At 41.5% G+C, this 6,793-nt stretch overlaps 1 pseudogene; it reads left to right on the top strand.

Moving 5' to 3' along the window:
- The first annotated feature begins 659 nt into the window (after window positions 1-659).
- LOC120956059 (uncharacterized) lies at window positions 660-3,977 on the top strand (annotated as a pseudogene).
- Window positions 3,978-6,793: the final 2,816 nt, after the last annotated feature.

A 6,793-nucleotide genomic window follows, 5' to 3' on the forward strand; every position in this document is an offset into this window, starting at 1 on the left:
ACGCTTACACACACTCACAAAGCATGAAACAACACGAATTTGGATGCGCGCACACACACACAAAACTACACGCACCTTGGAAAGAAATGTTTTTGCGCACCGGCTTTCACACGAAACACGGATATGCGTACTTCTTTTCGCGTTCGCACACACGAAGAAAGCCGCGTTTGCTTAGAACGGAAATGTTTCGCGCACACACTCTCACACGAAACACTGGGACGCGTCCCTCAGGTAGGGACCGTTTTATGCACACAGACGCCCGAAGCACGGGCACGTCTTGAAGGAATTGCTTGCGTTTGGACGCACAAGCACGAATTCGCGAACTTTTCCTCGCGCGTGCGCACACACACGAAGCTCAAGTCTCGCGCGCTTGAGAATAACTTGTTTTGTGCATGGACACACACACACACAAACTAGGCACCTGCACTTTAGAAGGAATTGCTTCTGAACTGAAGCTTTGTCACTTCATGAAACAGTGGCACGGTTTTTTCGGGAATGTTCCGCACTGACCACGAAACACTTGACGCGTTCCTCTCGTGGGGATTGCTCCGCGCACACACACACGCGAAACACGGACACGCGTTGGGTTCGACCGACGGTCGATTGTACCGATTTGCGCGATCGGTGGTTCCACCTTGCTGGTCGCCTGGTTGACCAGAATGGACAAGATGGTCGCTTCCACTGGTCTCCCTGTTTTCCAGTGGATCGCCTTGACGCCGGGGACTGTAAGCCGGTATCACAATGATGCGGCTCGATTGGACCAAAATGTTGGGGACTGCGCTGCCCCAACGTGGGAAAAGCAGAAAACAGTGGAGGGTTGTAAGGCCTCCACCTCGCGGAGAACAACCGGTGAAAAAAGAGCTGAAGCCCACTAGCTTCAGCCTGGAGGAGGACCGATTTTCTTTCTGCTTAACACGAGGAATTGATACACTAGGAGTACCAAAACAGGACTGGTTGTGTTTATTTTCCGTTTGCACGTCTGTTTGCTTCGAAAGTTCTAAACCAACAACAACTCTCTCAGCGCTGGCTCGCGCTTTTAACCGTTCGCGCATGGGAGAGAATCGCAAGAATGCATATGTGTGGGTGTGAGGGAATAAATTCGATCGCGCACGAGAATAATGAAAAAACCGTTAACGTGAAGAGTTCTAAAACTTCTCTCTCTTTCTTCTGTTGCGTGTTTCACACGCGCTGCAACTGGTTCACTGTCGGAGCGAACCGTTTGGGCGCGAACACTCGTGATTGCCTCTGTTTTCCCTATCCTTGAGAATGCATCAGCTATCACATTGCTATCTCCCGTGATATGGTATATATCAGAGGTATATTGGGAAATAAAATCTAGCTGGCGACTTTGTCGCGGTGATTTTTCCGATTAGGAAGGTAATGCTGAAATCAGCGGTTTATGATCGGTATATACCACAAAAGATCTTCCTTCAAGAAAATGGCTGAAATGCTTAATAGCGAGAACTATCGCAAGTAATTCGCGATCGTAAGTCGAGTATCTTGTTTCCGTTGGCGACATTCTTGAGAACATTCAAAAATCTTTTTATTTTTTTTGTTGCTATGCTCAGCTATTAGTTGGTGAATAGGACGCAGTTTTTCGAAACATTTTTAATAAACCGGTGGTAATTGTTCAGCATTCCAACTATGCGTTGGGCCTGTTTAACTGTAGTTGGGGTCGGAAAATCTCTGATAGCAATTATTTTGCTTGGGCAAGGAAAAATGCCCTCAGCCGTTATGCGGCGACTGAGAAATTTTATCTCGCTTACCCCGAAACTCTGAAAGACGCTTCAACACTTTTCGAAGGTGTTCCACGTGTTTTTCCTTTGTTAGACTGGCAATAAGGATATCGTCTATATAAATGAAAACGAAATCTAAATCACTGAATATGGTCTTCATGAATTCATGATATGACGTTTGACGTTTAATTGTTCGGCCGCCCTCCCGTCGCGCTCCGTGATTTTTCAATAATTTTCTTGTGTTTTCTGCGTCGCATCGCATTGTTGCCTATTCTACGGACTATTAAACTGTTTAACATCATCGCTTCGTCTTGGCGAATTGTTTAGTTGCATCACAACTGTGGTTTCCTGCTGTTTTTTCCTGCTCGGCTTAGCAGTGTTGTGCTGTGATTACGCGTGATTTCGCGATATGGCGGCTATTTGCTTCTCGTATGCTGAACCGCTAGAGGCCACCGGCTGCATCATCAGTTGTGCATATTGTGACGCTACGTTCCACCGCGGCTGTTGCAAATTGCCCCCCGAGCTGATTGACGCAGTATTGTCCAATGTCGACCTGCACTGGAGCTGCATTGGCTGCACTAACATGCTTAAAAATCCGCGCTGCCGTTCGGTAAAAGAAATAGGCGCCCAGGTCGGTTTCCAAGCCGCCCTCAACTCAGCTGTAGCAGCTATTGGCAAGCTCGTTAAGCCAATTGTCGCCGAAGTTCGCAGTGGTTTTTCCCCTCCTTCAAACTGCATCCACGCCTCACAATCGAGACTCTGATCCTCGACCAGCTACTGGTAGAAAGCGGAGGCGCAAAATCGAGAATTCGGCATCTCCTGGTGTAAACAAAATTGTAAACAGTCGCGGCAACATCCTTTTGTGCCGCGTCATCGCCAAACGCATACACCAACACCGTCCAGCCGGCACCTACACAACCGCAGGAACTGGTGGGAACCGATCCGTTATCATCACCGCTTCAAACTGCACCTCGTGAGCCATTCACAGATAGGATCTGGATCCGCCTATCCCGCTTATCAACGGCCGTCACTGTGGAACAAGTGGTCGCTTCTGTAAAGCGTCGCTTAGCCACCAATGACGTTATAGCGTGTTGCCTGCTGAGAAGAGGGGTTAGTGTGGACAGCATGAATTGGCTTTCATTCAAAGTGAGAGTTCCGGCTATCCTTCGAGATGCGGCACTCACACCATCCACCTGGCCCGTTGGTATCGGTGTACGTGAGTTTTTTCAATCCCGTCAACACGACCACCAAACCTCATCTCCTATAGCCACCCGAAACCGCTTTACAACACGCACACCAGCTACTAGTACTGATCACCGCTACACCCGCGCACACCAACAACGACTCACCGTTTAGCCGCACGCACGTCTACTCCACCTGGTCCTGAAACAACATCATCACAACAGTGTCACCCCCCGGTGAATGATGAAATTTTCTGTTCGTGGTGCAAGCGTAATGGACTGACTATCTGCATCGAGAAATGCTACTGTGTGTCTTTTAGTCGATGCAGGAGCCCAGTCACTGGTACCTACTTCATAGACGGCACTGCAATTAATCGACAAAATCATGCCAAAGACCTGGGCGTTCTGCTTGACTCTAGTTTGAACTTTAAACAGCATATTGATGACGTTGTAGCTAGAGGAAATCAATTACTTGGCGTGGTTATCCGGACAACTAATGAGTTCCGCAACCCCATGTGCATCAAAGCTGTCTACAACTGTATCGTTCGTTCGGTTCTGGAATATTCGTGCGTAGTCTGGAGCCCAACTACCGCTTCTTCAATTGCTCGACTTGAGGCGATTCAACGTAAACTCACGCGATATGCCCTACGCCTACTTCCCTGGCAGGATCGTAATAATCTTCCTCCGTATGCTGCGCGGTGCCGTCTTCTAGGCCTTGAACCTCTTTCGGTTAGAAGACGCAATGCACAGTGTTCTTTCATCGCTGGATTGCTAAATGGCTCTATCGACTCATCGCCTTTGTTGCATCGAGTCGATATCTATGCACCATCCCGAACACTTAGGTCTAGAGAATCTCTGCGGCTCGCTCAACCCCGTTCCAGCGCTGGTCAGTCTGACCCTATGTTCCGCATGTCGGCTGTCTTCAACACTGTCTCGGATTGCTTCGACTTCGACATCTCAACTCAGTGCTTCAAGGAACGTCGCCGGCTTTTGCCATGGCCGCAGTGAATTGCGCTGCAAATCATGTTTTGTTATGTTTTTTCTTTTTAATGAACTGTTACATCTTAATTAGGTCATAGGGCCCGTTGAAGATTAATAAATAATAATAATAATAATAATAATGAATCGCTGGAATGTCTGTCCAGCATTTCTAAGGCTGAACGGCATTCGAACAAATTCGAATAATCCGAACGGTGTGGTGATTGCAGTTTTGTGAATGTCCTCTTCTGCAACTGGAATCAGGTGGTAGGCTCTGATTAAATCCAACTTTGAAAAAAATGTGCACCCGTTGAGGTTCATGGTGAAGTCCTGTACATGGGGATTTGGATATCGATCTGGTGTGGTGATGGCATTGAGTCGCCGATAATCACCACACGGTCTCCAATCCTGATTCGATTTAGACACCATGAAAAGGGAAGAGTCCCTTTGGTCTCGATGTGGTGTTGGACCGAATGACGTACTGGCTCATTGAAATTCGGTGGCTCCAGTAGATTTGGAAACTCTTCTAACACCTTCGTGAATGCGCAAGGCTCATGTGAAAAATGTTTAGGTGTAGGCGTGTCAACCTGACCAATTCTCCCTTGAGCAGTAATGTGAGTAGACGAATCTACTAACTTGCGTCGCTTCAAGTCTACTGCGATATCATTACTAAAAAGAAAATCTGCTCCCAATATAGGTCGATTGACTGCAACCACCATAAATATATGGTTAAAAACACGTCGTAATCCGAGGCTAACTTTTTATCAGCATCGTACGATACGTTGCAATGGCACTGCCGTTGACTGCGGTGAGCATTGCCTCTGTTTTACGCGTTGCCTTCCCTATCATGGTATGCGGAATTACAGACACATCAGCTCCTGTATCGAATGAAAATGTTAATTTGGACATTTTGTCCTCGATAAAAAGACGGGGCGAGAAGCTAATGTGAGCTCGCGGGACATCCGCTAGTTCACGCGAGTTCGTTAGTTTTTTTTTGTTATTTTTGCTGAAGGTGCATGGAGCAACACAGACTTGGAACGTTGCCTAGCACGACCACTTTGAGAGCGCGATGGGCTTCTTCCTCGCTTTTGAACAGTCAATTTTTTTATTGCCTCGCGAAGCTCGCGGATTTCCGCCCTTAATTCAGAGGTTCACTTAATAAGATTCACTCTTATTTTTTACCTCTGCTACCATTCCCACTTGAGCACACTCCCACAGTCTGTCTGCGATCCGCAGCTGTTCTTCTTGTTCCTTTGTGTCTACTATTAGTGCCGTTTCTATTGCTTTGGGCAACCTCGATTTCCATAGTTTCTGAATGAGGGCCGAACCTACCATACTCGAATCTCCTGCTAACTGCACCATATGGCGGAACAAGTCCGAAGGGGTCCTGTCACCAATCTCCACGTGATAGAGCAATTTTGTTAATCTTGCCTCTTCACTTTGAGTAACTCTATTCAAAATATGATGTTTGAGTGAGGTGTAAGGGTTGTCCACAACGGGTTTTTTCAACACGTCAATCACTTTTACCAGTATTTGTTTCGGTAAAGCGCCCAACAAGTACGTATATTTTGTTCTCTCGCGAATGATCTTTGAAATTTCAAATTCTGCCTCAGCTTGGGCAAACCAAACGTCCGGTGCATCCTCCCAGAATTCAGGAAGCTTCATAGAAATTTTATCGATCTCTGGTTGAGGTTTGCTGCGTGACGGCGAACATGGTTGTGTTTTTGGCACTTTGGAAGGTTCCCCACTCACGGTAACCGAAGCTTTACCACTCTGTTCATTCATAGTAATAAACTAAATCCTTTTCACGTAACTTATAAAAGTGTAATCGTGTTTAAATTGTTTTTTTTTGAAAATATTAAATTGGTTGAAAACGAAGAAATGTAAATTCGAAAAAAACGCAATAATAAGGTACAATAAATGAATGAATATTTAGAATAATAATAATAATAATAATAATAATAATAATAATAATAATAATAATAATAATAATAATAATAATAATAATAATAATAATAATAATAATAATAATAATAATAATAATAATAATAATAATAATAATAATAATAATAATAATAATAATAATAATAATAATAATAATAATAATAATAATAATAATAATAATAATAATAATAATAATAATAATAATAATAATAATAATAATAATAATAATAATAATAATAATAATAATAATAATAATAATAATAATAATAATAATAATAATAATAATAATAATAATAATAATAATAATAATAATAATAATAATAATAATAATAATAATAATAATAATAATAATAATAATAATAATAATAATAATAATAATAATAATAATAATAATAATAATAATAATAATAATAATAATAATAATAATAATAATAATAATAATAATAATAATAATAATAATAATAATAATAATAATAATAATAATAATAATAATAATAATAATAATAATAATAATAATAATAATAATAATAATAATAATAATAATAATAATAATAATAATAATAATAATAATAATAATAATAATAATAATAATAATAATACTAATAATAATAATAATAATAATAATAATAATAATAATAATAATACTAATAATAATAATAATAATAATACTAATAATAAATACGCTTAAATACGCAAAAAATTCATTGTGCTTACAAATAGACGGTGCTTGCACATAAAAGATGCTTATAAATATAAGGTTTTTTTTTTATTCAGAAAGAACGGCTTCGGCCGTATTGCTTAATGTTAGGGTATAATCATACAATTCAAATGATTGCGAGACATTTCCTTCTCGCAATTATGGAAGGACACCTTATTCCGGGTGTGCTCGGACAGTGCAGATATTATCCAATCCAAGTCCTTCTCGAATGGCCTATTTTTTCGTAGCAGGGGTCG

The sequence above is a fragment of the Anopheles coluzzii genome, chromosome 3, assembly GCF_943734685.1.
Source record: "Anopheles coluzzii chromosome 3, AcolN3, whole genome shotgun sequence".
NCBI lineage: Eukaryota > Metazoa > Arthropoda > Insecta > Diptera > Culicidae > Anopheles > Anopheles coluzzii.